The sequence below is a fragment of the Podarcis filfolensis genome, assembly GCF_964270895.1.
Source record: "Podarcis filfolensis genome assembly, chromosome: 10".
Classification (NCBI taxonomy): domain Eukaryota; kingdom Metazoa; phylum Chordata; class Lepidosauria; order Squamata; family Lacertidae; genus Podarcis; species Podarcis filfolensis.
In genome coordinates this window covers 36,102,650-36,120,070 of record NC_139612.1, presented here as the reverse complement: position 1 = coordinate 36,120,070, position 17,421 = coordinate 36,102,650, and the positions used below count along the sequence as shown (strand labels likewise).

At 42.0% G+C, this 17,421-nt stretch overlaps 1 long non-coding RNA gene across 1 annotated transcript in view; it reads left to right on the top strand.

The window, feature by feature from the left end:
* The window catches only part of LOC310743268, a 29,217-nt gene extending 12,506 nt beyond the window's left edge, over positions 1-16,711 (top strand). The window contains exon 3 of the long non-coding RNA XR_014538919.1: positions 16,633-16,711. This is a non-coding gene — a long non-coding RNA (uncharacterized lncRNA). The remainder of the gene's footprint in view (positions 1-16,632) is intronic.
* The last annotated feature ends 710 nt before the right edge of the window (positions 16,712-17,421 follow it).

Below are 17,421 nucleotides of genomic sequence, written 5' to 3'. Positions count from 1 at the left end.
GCCATCCATCCTCCAACTGCCTCCAGGCACTCACACAGGACCTTCACCGCCTTCACTGGTTCTGATTTGAAAGAGAGGTAGAGCTGGGTATCATCTGCATATTGATGGACACCCAGTCCAAACCCCCTGATGATCTCTCCCAGTGGCTTCATATAGATGTTAAAAAGCATGGGGGAGAGGACGGAACCCTGAGGCACCCCACAATTGAGGGTCCAGGGGTCTGAACTCTCATCCCCCACCACCACTTTCTGAACGCGGCCCAGGAGGAAGGAGCGAAATCACTGCATAACAGTGCCCCCAGCTCCCAGCCCCTCTAGACGGTCCAGAAGGATGTTATGGTCGATTGTATCAAAGGCCGCTGAGAGATCCAGCAGAACTAGGAAACAACTCTCACCTTTGTCCCTAGCTCGCCGGAGATCATCAACCAGCGCGACCAAGGCAGTTTCAGTCCCATGATGAGGCCTGAATCCTGATTGGAAGGGATCCAAATGGTCCGCATCCTCCAGGCTGGACAAGAAACTGAGCAAGAAGAGTAAACACTCTCTCATGCACTGTGGATTTTTGAGGGGATAATTACTGAGACTTTTGTGGATGTCATAGGAGGTACTGGTGGGCACGCTGGTGCCCATGGGCACTGTGCTGCCAACCCCTGTTTTAGGGTGTCTCAGCATGGTGTGTTTTAAGGTGAAAAACACCAGGGTTAAGATTATGGGAGAGAAACACACATTCTGTATGTACTGGAAACACAGAAAGATTTGTTTCAGGATAGTTAAGGGGTGGAACTGTTGAAATATGCTAAGAGTGCTGGACTTGGGCACAACTTAAGACAGGGGTCAGCAACCTTTTTCAGCTGTAGGCCAGTCCACCATCCCTCAGACCATGTGGTGGGCTGGACTATATATTTTTTTTAAAAAAGAACGAATTCCTATGCCCCACAAATACCCCAGAGATGCATTTTAAATAAAAGTACACATTCTACTAATGTAAAAAGACGCTGATTCCTGGACTGTCCACAGACCGGATTGAGAAGGCGATTGGGCTGCATCTGGCCCACGGGCCTTAGGTTGCCTACCCCTGTCCTAAGACAATGTTGTAACCATTTACCCTGTTCTAGATGCACTGTGCACCACTGTAAGGCCATTTCTGAGCATCTGGATGCACTGCTGCCTTGAACGGCTTGTCAGCATTTCTTTTTTAATTCTCCTACTGGAGACTTCATAATTAACCACGTTAATTTATTTTGTGATGCTTCTTGGCATGTAGAGTTACCCATCACATGCAGAATTTCATTCAAAAGTTAGTCTTGAGCTACCTAGCAATTTTGAATTAATGGGACATTGGCAGGAAACTGCAAGGGTTGTTTGTTTTCTTTTGGCTTTTCGCTGACTTGAAGGACTATTTTTGTGCTCGAGTCACTTGCAGTTTTTTGAAAACTACAACACTAGACAAGTTTATTTTGGCACCTGTCACCAATATGTACAATTCGTTGGAAGAATCTTTCTCATCTAGTACACTGGAGAGCTGACAGTTTTCAGCTGTGCTGTAGGGCTGTGCACCAGATTCAGCCGTGTCCTGAACCAAATTGGGCTGATTCAGAGGGCTCTGGGTGGAGGCAGTCCTGACCCACCACCGCCTAAGCCTCCTCCTATCACTCAGGAGCCTTTGTCCTCTGTGAATGTGGAAGTAATTCTAATGCTGGACCAGCTCTGTTGCTGCTTCCATTGCTGCATTCCATTGGAGAGACACCAGGACAAATGAGCTTTGCAGAGGCAGCTGATTCAAAGGAATGTCTGTTTGCTTGCCCATCTCAGAACTCTTCTCCTCCCTTCAAATGAAAGGTGCAGGGGGCGTGTTGCTTGTTGGATCAATGCATTACTTTGAGATTAGCAATGCATCCAGCCTCATGAATGTGCTGAATCCTGTAACCCGTGACTTACGTACCAATATGATTATGCATTACAGCTTTTCACAGAACTGGAGCTGTGAGTTCAAGTTCTTCACCATCAACCGGGGAAGGCCAGAAGTGTCTCATTTACAGTGGTACCTCTAGTTACGGACTTGATCCATTCCGGGGTGCCATTCACACCCCAAAAAGTCCGCAACTAGAGAGCCATCTCTGCACACACACGCAGCGTGATAGATCACTTCTGTGCATTCGCTTCTGGGTTTGCTGCATTTGTATCCTAAAAAAACACAGCCAGAGACTGATGTAACAAGAGGTATGACTGTAAATGCTTTAACCAAGTGCCAGTCAATATGACTACAGCATCTGCATGGCAGCAACACGTCCATTGAGCTGATGCACTGCTCTCCAATGCTGCATTGATACTTATAGAGTATCCAATGCTGCATCGATCACCTATAGAGAAAGTGGGTGTGGCTTGGCTGGTACAGCCTTGCAGGTCAAATAGAGAGTCCTAACAGGCCTGATTAGGTGCTGCCAGAACTGCATCAGGCTGATCCCAGGCCTCAGAACCTAAGTATGAAAGTCTCTCCACCTGATTCTGAGATGGAACTTTCTGCTACTCTTAGTCCTAAAGCATGGAATGAAAGAAAAAGGATGTTGAAACCCAGGTGCCAATCAATGATGCCTAACTAGATGCACAATTGAAGGATATCTAGAGATAACAGACTCAATAACTGATATTGACAACACTACTACTACTATTACTACTACTACTAATTTATTTCTACCCCGCCTATCTGGCTGGGTCTCCCCAGCTACTCTGGGCAGCTTCCAACAAAAGATTAAAAATACATTAAAACATCAGTCATTAAAAACTTCCCTAAACATGGTAAATGTTTTGGGATACCTAGTAAGAATGAATAACATATGCTGGTTAATAATATTACCAAGAGGAATAGTTTGTGATCATTCTTTGGACAAAAAAATTATTGACAGAGCCAGGCTTATTGTTTATAAATGATACCATTTACACAATTATATTCTGACTTTATTCTTTTAAAGAATTTTTGAAGTTTCTATTTTGAACTGTTACAGTACTCATTCCAGAGATGGGTACAAATACAATGGTTTTTATTTTATCAATATGTGAATGTGACTGACAAAACAAATGCTCATGCAGCTCAGGAGGGGAATTCTCTGGGGTCTGTCAAAGAAGACTGAATGAGGCCTACACAATGTGGTTCTGCTTGCCCTGCCAGGTCACTTAAACCCGTCAGTAACATTTTGTTACTCAAAATGCCAGGAGGATTGGAAAGTTTCAATGAAAGTGGGATTGATGTTTGGCACTTCTCCACACCTTAATATTCTTTCCACTAACCCAAATTGTTGAGAGTGCTACCTTTAGTACCTGGACACTGAGGAAAAGAGTTGGTGGCTGTGAGCTTTCATATTGCTAGCATTTTTTGGTGTCACTGTTTAGGGATAGATTGCTTTTTGAACTCTGACAGATATTTATTAAAAATGGAACAGGCATTGTTTCAGAACTTATTTTAGATACAGCCTTGAAGTTCACAGGTATTTTAATATGTAACTACATATTATGTAACTACATATTATTATTATTATTTTAATATGTAACTACATGTTTTAACTCATTTATGTTTTGGAAAATTTGTGTTTTTAACATTTGATTTCCCCCCAGCATTTTTAATCTATACATAATGCATTTTATGTAAACTGCTTAGAGGTTTTGATGATTAAGTTGTATATAAATGGCACATAAGTGGTATAAAAATCCTGTTATTGGTTTTGAAGAAGCCAAATGTCCAATTTTATTAATTAATTTATTATTGCATTGATGTTCCAACTTTCCCATAGGACCTCAGGATGGTGTGCTTGGTTCTTCTCTCCCTACTGTATCTTTCCTGTAACCCTGTGAGGAAAATTCAGCTGAGGGTCTATGGCTGTGTTAGCACATAATACTAAGCCAAACCATGGCTTAGCTTGAATGCTCAAATCCACTGGTTCTGAGGAGGAGCTCTCTCCCTCTTTGCTCTTCCACTGCATGGCTCTACAGCCACAGCAGCTGCTGTAACTCTCCAGTGGTTTGACTTCACCCTTGAAGGTACACTTTTCCATTGTCACTCCCAAGACAGGCCAACAAAAAAGAGGTTTAAACCATATTTTAACATGCCATCTGAATGTGGGGTCATGGTTACGCTCTCACCTCCTTAACCATGATCTGTAGCTATCGTTCAGTTTACCATGATGTGGAAACCAGGTAAATGACTGCCACAGTCTCCTCATAAACTTCAAAGCTGAATGGGGATTTCTACCTACACCATTCAGCCTCTCTTTGCTATGGTGATGGTTTTTCACTGAAGGATTTACTTGGTACAGAGGTTGAATATTGGCAAGTGGGCCAATTCTTGAAAGTTTGCATAATAACAATGACTTTTTAAAAATGGACAGAAAATATTTGCACTTTTCTTCTCTTATTGGCAGTAGAAGCCTTGGATTACACCTTTGGTTCCTGTTTTATAGCAGCCTTTTAGATGAACTGTGTGACTGCCACTTCACTCCAAAGTGCCTTAGTTATGCTAAACAGCCTTCTTTCTGAAAGAAGCTTTCAGGTGTGTGGCACATTATTAGGGAGCATTTTCCTCTGCCTCCTCTTTTGTACACCACTCAAAACATACCCTTTCTATTCCCCCATTAAAGAAGCACATTTAAATCACTTGCAGCACAGTCTTCTATGTTTCTACTCAGAAGTAAGCACTACTGAGTTCACTGAGACTTACTCTCAGATGAGTGTGTATAGACTGGAGCCTGAGACTGTGCTAAGCCTAGGGCCCAATCTGCCATCAACCTTCTGTTACTTAAAATAAAATGAAAGCTCATGTACAACTCTCATTTATTTCAACTGGTAGTGTGAAAGTGGCAGTATTGGAGGCAGGTGGGTTTAAAAATATTTCTGCGCCATCTTTCCATCCATCAAGATCCACAAGGCCGGCATAGCAACAATGCAAAGCAAGCAAATAAAACACAGTAAATCACCCTAAATAAGAAAACCGGAGCAGAAGCAGCAATAAAGCAATGGTGTTAAATGGGGAGGTGTTAATGAGCAGTTATCCCAGATTCAGTGGTGCTTTCGGGCAGGACTTTGGGGCAGATGTTGTCAAGGATGAGCTGGAACCCGCTAGATGGAGCAGGGTTGACGTACTACACTTTGAAGTAAGTAGCAAAATGCACATTGCCATTTAAATGCTGAGGGGGGGGGGACATAAGGCTATTAAGTCTAATTACCTAAGTGCACCACTGAACAGATTTCATCCAAAGCCTTTTAAACTATGGGTAGGCAAACTAAGGCCCGGGGGCCAGATCTGGCGCAATCGCCTTCTAAATCTGGCCCGCAGACCGTCCAGGAATCAGTGTGTTTTTTCATGAATAGAATGTGTCCTTTAATTTAAAATGCATCTCTGGGTTATTTGTGGGGCCTGCCTGGTGTTTTTACATGAGTAGAATGTGTGCTTTTATTTAAAATGCATCTCTGGGTTATTTGTGGGGCATGGGAATTCGTACATTTCCCCAAAAAATATACTCTGGCACCCCACAAGGTTTGAGGGACAGTGGACTGGCCCCCTGCTGAAAAGGTTTGCTGATCCCTGTTTTAAACCATTGCTATTGTAAAGGTGTTCTCCACTCTGACTACTGAAATTCCTCACAGAAAACAAACTCCAGAAAGTACTGTGGAAGAATTACAAGAGGGAGAGACTCCAGTGTGAAAACACGAAATAAAAACATACCAGGAGATTTGTTTCCATCCTAGGCATGAGGGGGGACAGTGGCTTCCTGCCACGCTACAGATGTCTATCTACATAACAATGCTAGGATGATAGGGTTATCCCATACTACTGCTGTTGTGAAAGGCCATTTCACTGTATTGTCACATAGCACTGTTTTTGCATTTTATTACCATCTGACTTCACTGGTCACCATAGGTGCCAGCTTCCTGGGAAACTGGGTGCCTGAGCACTCACAAAATTCCCCATGAAGGGGCCGGGCACCCACAAATTCTGGCACCAGGGCCAGGCACGCTTCATAGCACCCTTGGCCCCAGGCACCCATGGTCGCAGGGCCAAGCTGGCACTCCTGCTGGTCACCACGGCTTTCCCCATCTTCATGAACATGCTTATATACTTCCCAGTCAAGGATAATGCAGAGGTGCATCCAACTAGAGGTCAGGTGAGCTGTGATGTTCCACCATACCAGCCACTACTGCTTTAGCCCGTTGAAGCTTATGCTGTAATAAGTGTTAAGTTTTTTAAGGTGCTGCAAGACTTTGTTGATTTGGCTTCAGAAGGCTAACATGGCTCTACCTCTCTAGAGGAAGAGGGAAACCCCCATTACATGCTGACAGGGATAGAATTGGTTCAGATGATTGATTGGCTGCCTTACCCCTTGCGCAAAGAGCTGCTTACAGTGTTTGTCTCAGAGGGATGTGTGCACGCAGAATGGCTGGAGGCAGAACTGTGACCTTACGCAACTCTGATCCTCCAATGTATGACTCTGCCAGCTGACAGATTGTGTGGGATGACTCTGGAAGACATTGATGTCAGTATTCTAAAATTGGAACAGGCATTTTCTTTTCTTCGGCGCCCTCCATTCATCACTGCTTTCTTGTTAAATCAAAATAATCTGTGATTTAATTTTTAATTTTTTTTACCCGGATGGTTTTAATGTGATTAGCAGTTCCAGTTTTTAAATTGGGCTAATTACATTTTCCCGTTGACTATCTGCATGCTACTTTCTGAAATAGCCCTTTACAGTCTGAGAAATGTATATTTTAGGGCAGCCCCCAAGCTTTTAGGGTGAGTGCAAAGTAGCAAAGTTATCAGTGACAAGTAAGTGTGTGCACAGTGGAGCAGTTACATAATTTTAGACTCTATACTTAATTGGGATGTGCGTGCGAGGGAGAATCTTTAGGCAGTCGTGTGCGCTAGATTCACTTCAAAATGTTTTAAGCTAGCCCACATTTTTAAGCTCTCTTGCTAGTTTTGCTGAGTGGGATCTTGGGCTTCTGCCTCACAGTCCTGCCTTGACAGCACCACAAAGTGTGGGTAAGGACAGCTTGATATGCTCTGTGTTTCCAAATCTGAAATAATCTCTGGTGATGGGGAGGAAACAGGCATAGATTGTCTCATTTGAAAGGTGAGATACATTAGTGCCATTTCCCCACTGCAATTAGACCCATTGGAAGCCACTGCATGCAAGGCTTATGGCAGATAAAACATTTATGCCGTCCATCAAATATCTCCCTAAATGGAATTTTTTGAAAGTAACGTATGAAATATCCCAGAAAAGACAAAGGAGGAGCCCAAAGGCAAGACGGGCTCCTTTTGAAGGGACCAGATGCACCAGCAATTAGTAATCCACAAATGAGAGAAAGGGAGCATCTTGAGGAAATTACTGGTTATCAACAAAGCAACTGAAAATGAATGTCCATGTTCAGGAGGGGAAAGTGATATATGAAGACATAATGCTTTTTTAAAAAAAGGAGAAACTGCCTTGTAAATGTTGTGGATCTGAAAGTAGCATAGAGGCATACTCAAATTTGTCTGTCGGTCAAGTATATTGCTGGTTATTGCAGCCATGTGAAATTATTGCATTCAGAAGTGGCTTGCTGGGTGAGGTGGAACTGCTATGCTAGCTTCCTAGCAGGTGGGTCACTTTTGCTCACCAGGAGGGGGAGAGGGAGGACCCTGTAATAATATAGTGGGGTCAGATGTAGTTTTCCTGTCAAGCTTCATTTTGCAGTGCTAAGTGTGATTCACATTGCAATTCCCATTTACCTTTGTATGCTCTAGCGTTCATAGAATACCATGGTAGCCATGACATTGCTGGCAAGCCTACAAAATGCTAGGCTGTTTTATAAATGTAGCTAGCATGATTATTATTGTGCCCAAGGTAGCATAAAAGAATCCAAGGGCGAGAGAATCAAGGAACATTACCCTCCCCCCCCCCAAACAAGGAAGAAATGAGAGAGATCTTTCTTCAGAAGGCAAGGAACTGTAAGGAACAATGAAAAAAAAATCAGTCTTATCAGTGATTGGGAGGAGTGAGGATGAGACAAAAGAGCTCATTGTAATGATCGGGACATAATATGTATGAAAAGCATGACTGTGTTTTCATTATAAATGAGCGATATAGAAATTTTAATATAGAAAGTGAATTATTATATTGATCTAAGGCCCCATCTGTACTGTAAATTTATACATTCACACCACTTTAAACAACCACGGCTTCTCCCAAAGAATATGGGAACTGTAGTTTGTTAAAAGTATTAAGAGTTGTTAGGAGACCCCTGTGCCCCCCCCCACAAGAGTTACGATTCTCAGAGTGATCTAATAGGCAATCCCTCTTCCCATGGAACTCTGGGAATTGTAGTTTTGTGAGGGGAATAGGGGTCTCATAACAACTCCCAGCACCCTTAACAAACTGCAAATCCCAGGATTCTTTGCAAGAAGCCATAGCTGCCTGAAGTGGGATGATATTGCTTTAATGTATAGGGCATATGGAGCCTGATTCATTTTCACAACATAGCAAGGTGAAGCATGTTACTATTTTTTCCCCACTTTAAAGAAATAAAGAATGAAGTCAAGAATTGTGAAATTGCTGGAGTCCATAACCAAGTTGGATAATCAACTCAGACATATAACAGCAAAGACTAATAGTGGGCCACCTTGGTTTATCTGGTCTTATTGTCTAAACTCATCACACAACAAAAAGGGCTGGGGATAACTTGCTAAGGTGAATCACACAAGTGGTAGAAACACAGAAGGAGTAACCGAGAAATGTTCTTAAAATAAATCTTATTAATCATTAATATGGTATCTCTAGTCTTCATAAATTTCAAAAATTCTGAAACTTACTCCATCATATCATGGTATTTACAGGAAACTGTGAATGTTCACAGTTCAGAAAGTGCTTCATTTCCATCATCTAGACCAAGAGACCTGTATCTGTTACTGGACTACAACTCCCATCATTCCCAGCCATTGGTCATGCTGACTGAGACTAGTGTGAGTTATAGTCCAACAGCATTTGGTGGGGAACCTGATTGGCTGCCCCTGTCAAATTCTGTTTTAAAGGGCTTTCCTGATCAATTTTTGAAGCCCTGATATAGCATTGCTAAAATTACCCAGATTATTTAGCAAGAAAACTAATGTTCTATCCCCACTCTTTGTTCCTGCTCTCTTGGACCCTCCATAGCTTTATTTTGACAAAATCCCTGTCTTCGGAGCACTTAAGAAAATAGAAGGCTCCAATTAAATTCATCTGCCAGCAAGTCACAAGCTAGAACAGACAGAAGAAATGAATACACCAGGGGACTATTTAAGAGCCAGAATTAAAGCATTCAAAATAGAGCCACGCTAGATAATCAATAAGACGGCAAATAAGTCCTCACTCATATAGTCAAATTATACATTTGCACACAATTTGGATTTCGGTCTTGCATTCTGGAGAGACATCTGACAAGAAAGAAGCTAAAATTATGCCCACAGCAGCAAATCACACCAGGACACTAGATACAGCTTTGCAGCATTCTGCTATAGTAATGACTATTTCAGCTGCTTTAAAACAGAGCCTCATATACACTGCACTAAGCATGCCAAGTTGAGGCACACATAGTATTCCACACACATTTCAAGTAGGGAGGAGATTGCCTCCATCATGAGATGTGAATAGGGGAGAACTTGTACACAGAAAACTTCCATATTAGTATTAGGGCCTCCACACCCACAGCAGATCACTACGTTAGATTTTTGCCATGTCCTGGAGTCTTTAAAAAATGTTTAAGCGCAGTATGGAACTGCAAAGATGACAGTAAACAATCATATGGGTCCTTACAGATTTTGACTTAACCTTTTGAGAGCCAAAGCCACTTTATCAGATGTAGGAACATCATATATGATATTAGATGAAGGGCAAGTGGGTGTTGTTTGAACAAAATGGCATGGGGAGGGGGCAGATGGGGAGGCGAGTGAACCAAATTTGGCCCGAGGAATGGAGGTTCTCCACCCTTGGGATATAATATATGCAGCAGAATTATGCAAAGCAGAAACTATACAATAATAAGGAACTTATGGAGGAGGAAGAAATAGAGTTCGGAGTTTTTAAACTAGAAGAGGAGGGGCTCACTGACAACCTCCCCAGACTTCTGTCTATGCTGTCCCTTCTCTTTGCTAATATTGCCTGTCTACCTGTTTCGTTTGAACCTGCAAGCAGTGAGCAGATTGAGCAACACCCGTTGTTCCCCATGCACCCTTCCTGTGTATGGTTGCACAGACTGAGCCTAAAGAGAAAGAGTAAATGAATGGGCAACAGGGACAGAAGAGGAGACAGGCCACTCAAAGATGGAACCCACTGACAGTATTTTGAGCAAGGGACCTCCAAAAGCTGGCACTGAATATTGACTCCCACCCAGGAACATCCTTAAGGATAGTACATCCTCAGAATCATAGAATTGTAAAGGTGGAAGCTGCCCCAAGGGTCGTCTAGCCCAACCCCCTGCAATCTAGGAATTATAGCTAAGGAATCCCTAACAGAGGGCCATCCAACCTCTGTTTTAAAACCTCTAGTGAAGGAGAGTCCACCACCATCCAAAGCAGTTGCTTCCAATGTTGAACAGCTCTTACCACCAAAAAGTTCTTTCTAATGCTTACCAATGGTTGTTAGCTATTACTTACCATGGTTATTAGTTATTGTGGGGTGTGAAACACAGAGCAGTCAAATACAACTACAACTAATCCAGAATGCGGCAGCTAGACTGGTGACTGGGGGCGGCCGCCGAGACCATATAACACCGGTCTTGAAAGACCTACATTGGCTCCCAGTATGTTTCCGAGCACTATTCAAAGTGTTGGTGCTGACCTTTAAAGCCCTAAACGGCCTCGGTCCAGTATACCTGAAGGAGCGTCTCAACCCCCATCATTCTGCCCGGACGCTGAGGTCCAGCGCCAAGGGCCTTCTGGTGGTTCCCTCATTGCGGGAAGCAAAGCTACAGGGAACCAAGCAGAGGGCCTTCTCGGTAGTGGCGCCCGCCCTGTGGAACGCCCTTCCAGCAGATGTCAAAGCGATAAACAACTACCTGACATTCAGAAGCCATCTTAAGGCAGCCCTGTTCAGGGAAGTTTTTAACGTGTGATATTTTACTGTATTTTTGGTTTCTATGTAAGCCGCCCAGAGTGGCTGGGGAGGCCCAGCCAGATGGGCGGGGTATAAATAATAAATTATTATTATTATTATTATTACAACATTCCTAGAGTGGACATGTTTAGACATGAAGAGGGATGTTTGTCCAGCCAGTAGATAAACTTCCTGTTTCCTCCTGGGCTGTGACAAACTTCCTCTACATGTGACCAGAGGTGGGCATGACTTTACCTGTACAGGTAACAAAAGCACAGGGCTGGCCACCATATCTCTCTCTTCTCCATTTTGCTTTCATCGAAGAAGCATCAGCCTGAGATGCTCTCTTGGCTTCCAAGAGAGGACAAAGGAACTATCTCCCTCTGGGATACATTCCTGGTGTATATATTTTGTAATTTTAGTCTGCCTTCTGGGATCCATCTGTGAACAGAATGAGTGAGTAAACTATTTTATATTTTTATACAAGACTCTGTTGTGTCTATTCTTTTTAAAGAGGGAATAAAAGGAATTACCAGGAAACTTATTTTAGAAGCTTAAGCAGGCCTGGCAAACCTATCCACTGTGTAAGTTTAAAAGGGGAATGCTACTCTGCTAAATTGTAGAACTTGTTAACACAAGTTGGGAAGGATATAATTTAACAATATATCCTCTCCTGCCTCCCTGAACATTCCCACAGTTATTAAGAACATTTAATCCTTAACTTAATGCAGACAAGATGCTGCATTAAGTATGTCAAGACTATTGAGGGCTGCTGGTCTTTTATGTTAGTAACTCCACCTATAACTGCTAAACCAGAGATGAGAATCCCCCCCCTGTTATACCACTTATACTAAACTCTCTAGAATCTTTTACATCTACCACTCCCTGAATTACTTATTTACCTAAATCTGTGAGAATGTGAAAACAGCTAAACTAGTATTATTCTGAGGCTGCTATAGATTTGGAGTACCCTTTTCTACTTTAGCAGCAGACCAAAATTTGTAATTCAAATTAAATTACTTACTCTGAAATTTATACAATAGGACAAGCTGTAAAACTTAATTACTGCAGTCCAAAAATCATTTTCAGGAGCAATTACTCATAGACTTAAATAACTTCCTTGGAACTTGATTATGTACAAGACTCTCAGGACCCTGGACAGCTCCCCCTTTCAGTCATCAATTGTATTCTCAACTGACCCCATAGCCTGGCAACCTGTTAGTCCCTTGGGCAGTAAAAGGGCTATGTTTGAAAGCCCACAGTATCAGATTTGGGCCCATTCTTAAAATTACTTTCTCAAACAGGTGGATGAAAGGCAGCCACATTCAGCTAATCCAGATATAAGTAGTCATGTAGCTGAAGTTGACAAATCAGGAGTAGGCTCTTGAAATTTACTTTCCCACAAGGTTGTAATTAAGATATGAGATTCCATTGAGAAGGTGGAAAAGATATGTATCTTGAACTCAGCAGGAGGGAGGAATATGTGAAAGAAGTCATTTGAAAATAGGCACTGCTTTGATGTATGCCGGGTAGCAAATACGTGACAGGCCGGCTTTCTCTCGTGTATCTTCGTTATTTCAGAGAGTTGCAGGCTTAATAGCAGGAGCCTATTTAACTCATATTAACTAGAACAAGTATGGATATGAATATTTCATGAGCAGCTCCTTTACAAAACATTTTGGAAAAAAAGAACTAAGCTGGATCACTCAGGCTGAGTCTCCCTAACCTAGTGCTCTCCAGAGGTTCTGGACTACAACACCCATCAGTCCCAGTCAGTATGGCCAATAGTCAAGGATGATGGGAACTGTAGTCCAAAACATGCGAAAGACAACAGGTTGGGAAAGACTGCTACCACCCATCGTCCTGTTACTTGTTTGTTCTTTGTGGTTCAAATCTCTGTTCCCACCACAGCAACTGAAGCTGGAGAAAGGATTGGACTGAACTTGTATAGCTTTACATTTGGTTTACAATTATTTTATCAAAGAAAGACAGCTTGTGGTGAAGGAAAAAAACCATAGATGATTTGAACAATCTATTGCTGAATAAATCACAATAGAAATAAGTGAATTTCTATGGTTCCCCCCCCTCCCAAAATAATCCTATATTTTTCTTGAAATAACAACTTTCCAAAATTTGTATTCCTGGATCTGATAATGCTGCTGAACTGAGAATATCATGACAATAAAGTTACCAACTGCACAGAGCATAGTTTTGCAATCCTGATCTTCCATATTGGCTTTAAAATGTGTCCTTTCCTGAAAGACTCAAAAGATTTACTCCCGTATAAAGACATTTGCCATCAAACTTTAATTTACAGTTGTGCCTGAAAATGTAATTAGAGGGGGAAATGCAAAATTACTTTTAAAGAAAGGTTAAAGAACCTAACTAGCTTGCCGTTAGAGCAGCAAGTGCATTGCAAATGGCTTTGACATCTAGCATAAAATTAGCTACAGGAAGCAGACACTTTGCAGACTGCAAAAATTCTTATTACTCTTTGTCATAATGTTAAGAAGTAAAGAAAGGAATCAGGCTTGGTTTTAAATAAAGCTAATGAAAATGTTGATTGTCTTCTCCTTCTGGAAACTTATCTACTGAATACAGGGGTGAGAGTGCACAAATTGGGAGGTCTAATTGCTGTCATCAATTTCACCAAACAATTCAGCAGCCGGGATCATTTGCAATAAAAGCTACAGTTCTGAGAACACTTACCTGGCAGGAAGGCCCACTGAAATTAATTGGATTTAGTTTGGAATACCCCTGCTTATGTTCAGATGAATACCTAAATGTCAGTGTTACTTAACTGCGCTGCTAAAAATTATAAAGAACATCTATATGAAGCCCCTGGGAGTTTTTGTCAGGAGAACTGCCATCAAAATGCAAATAACACCCAGCTCTGTCTCTTGGTTCCGTCTGAATTGGCAGAGACAATTGAGGTGTTAGGGCGGTGCTTGGAGGTTGAAATGGGCTGGATGTAGCCAATAAAAGAAAGTTGAATCCTGAAAAGGCAGAGGTGTTATGTGTTCTGAGTTCCCATGGTGGGGAGATGGCCTGTTTTGGATAGTGCTGCACTCCCCTGGAAAGAGCAGGTCCACAGCTTCAAGATGGTCCTAGATTCAACACTGTCACTGAAGCCTCAGGTGGCCTCAGTGGCTAGGAGTACCTGTCTCCAGCTCCGGCCATAAATGACTTTGCCACTGTACTCCATGCTCTGGTAACTTCCAGATTGGGTTATTTTTATGCACCTTGCGCTTGCAAATCATGTGGTCTCTCCTTGAGCTATGGTAAAGAAGAAGTCTGATTAATCTGAGTCCATGCCACTGAAACAGGCATGTCCAAAGTCCGTTTTGGGGGCCTAATCTGGCCCGCTGGTCTGTGTAATCCAGCCCCTGTGGCAGTTTATTTCAACAACTTCAATCCTAAAGAAAAGGTTGGCCCTTTGGTCGGCCCTCACGGCCCTTCACTTCATCAAATCTGGCCCTCTTTGAAAAAAGTTTGGACACCACTGTACTAAAACCATTGTTAAAACTCCTCCCAAGTTCTTAAGTTTACGTGATTGGTTTTGTTGATGATACTGTTCACAGTAATTTATATGAACGATACTGTATGTCATAAACAGTTCCACTAGTAAGTCCCTTGCTCTGAAGGTTGCAGCTATGGTGGGCGGTAGTAGTCAGTCATCAGGGATTCTCTGAGGTGTGAAATTGCTAACTTGTGCACACTATTGACAGTGAGCATCTGCTGTACATACACAGACATTTACTATTCCACTTGTTGCTGGTGGCTAAAACAGTCTGGATGAGTAAGTGGAAGCTTCTGTCTTCTCCCAACCTTAAGCAATGGGTTACAAAAGGAGAAGAGGCAATGCTCTGTCATAGGCTTATGTGTCAGAGTACATAGGTCACCTGAAAAAGAAAAAGTATTTGCTATTCAGCAGAAAACCAGTAAAAAAAGTGGGGGAGATGAGCCTTCTTTGGGAGGGAGTTCCACAACCTAGGCCAGGCACCCCCAAACTCGGCCCTCCAGCTGTTTTAGGACTACAATTCCCATCATCCCTAGCTAACAGGACCAGTGGTCAGGCATGATGGGAATTGTAGTCCCAAAACACCTGGAGGACTGAGTTTGGGGATGCCTGGCCTAGGCCCAACTACTGAAAAGGCCGTCTCCCTTGTTCTAGAGCAGGGCTTCCCAAATTAGGGTCTCCAACTTTTTTTGAACTACAATTTACATCATCCCTGATCACTGGTCCTGCCAGCTAGGGATGATAGTAGTCCAAAAAAATCTGGAGACCCAAGTTTTGGAAACCCTGTTCTACAGCATTTAAAAATGCACATTTCATACAAGATGTGGAAAAATTTGCAGGAAAGAAATTCCATTCCTAACCCCTTCTCAAATGTTTATTATTTATGCAATATAATCACATGAGGGGGGCATGGGGACAAACATGATTGTGGGCAATGACTACACAAAAAATGAGGGGATGTGGAACTGGTGCACTCATCCCTTATGTGATTATGCTACACAGATAAGGAACACCTGAAGCAGATTGCAATTTGATTATTAACAGTCTTACAATATAGCGAAAAGGCAAGAGTTGGAAGAGGCTTTCTCTCAACAATGAGCCTTTTTATCAGAGCATTCTTAGGTGCAAATGTAGAAATAAATAAATGGGCATGTGACCCATAACAGTTCTGTGGTTCTATGCTCTTTGCAACAAGTTAAGAAAAAGGTTACCCTGCATGCTTTCATCCAGATTTGACTTTCCCCCTTCAACAAAGGAATCCTAAAGAACTAAAGAGACCCATTTATATGATAAGTATCACTTCCATGCCATAGGCATCTGAGAGACGCTTTACAGAGCACAAGTTGTGCTGGGGCTTAATCTGAAGGACAAACGTTCAATACATGCAAACTAGCCAAATGAAATAGCAATCTGTTGACAGAGATGAAACAATGCAAACAGAATCAAACTGAGAACAGCAAGCAACTGAAATAATAAAGGTAGACAAGACAAAATTAATGCAGCTAAGATATTCAGATTGCAAAAAAACATTTACGAAACACTCAGGGGAACTCAGTGTTGGGGAATGATCCAAGTTAATCATAATTGTATTTGTTTTTCATTTGGCTACTTAAATGGTTTAATCCTTCTGTAACATGGCTGCTCTTTCAAGATAATGAATTTGTTTGCCACTGAGCTGTTACTTTCTGTTGTGTTCTATTTATTTGATTCTATCAGCAACTGAGAATGAAGCTTAGATTAGATTCTGTTTCTTTACATGTCAATTTCTCATGGGCAATACCCAATTACAATCATACTCAGAGTAGACTCATTGAAATGAATGGACATAAATTAATTGGTTTTAGTGGTGCGTTTCTGAATATGATTTAGCTGGATATCATTCTACGCATTGATAGGCCAGTAGTTAATCGAATTGTATTCTAAACCACAACATTAGCCTTCCAGTCCTAAATATTTGCTTAAGCAGCAATTGTCCCTGTGGCAATTTTCTTTTCTTTTCTTTTCTTTTTTTTTACAGCTGAAATACCCTAGTTCAAGATTCCCTGCAGATGGAAACTCTCACTTCAACTGTTCCTTTCAGTATTGGTAATATCTAGAGATCTAGTTTGTACTGTAGTGTTTTTCACATTTTCAACTTCTGAATGAATACCACCAAGTGTCTTCTATGGTGTTATATTCTCTCCCCTGCCATCTCTCTCTCTCTCATACCACTCTTAAGGTTGGTTTGATGACAATATGCAACTACTGAGGACAATAATATGGTACAAAGGAAAAGGTGCAGAAAAGGATAACTAAAGCAATCAATGGCATTGCAGTGAATGTTTATGCACAGGTTCTCAACATGATAGCCTCCACAGCCATGCCATGAAGGAAAGTCCAAAAATGCAGGCAGTATTTATCCATTGTGCAGCTTCATTGCAGAAAAGATAACAATACCTATACCAGGAGGTCCTTCATTGGGTGAGAATTAAGCGAACTGGGTGCCAGTGACTAAGAAGGCTTTGTCCTTGTCCCTTACCAGCCCCTGGTGTGGCAGCCTGGAGGAGAGCCTCTGAAGATAACCTCAGGTTGGTTATGGGAGCGATGTAGTTTCAGATATGGGGACCTAATCTGTAGTTTCAGATATGGGGTTTATGCCACAGAAAACTACTGGAGGTGGCAGTGGAGGAGGGCTATTGCCTTAATGCACTGTTTGTGAGATTCCTAGAAGGACTTAGAATCATAGAGTTGGAAGGTACTCTGAGGGACATCCTGCAACACAGGAATCTCAACTAAAGCATGGATATTTGAAGATGGCTATCATATA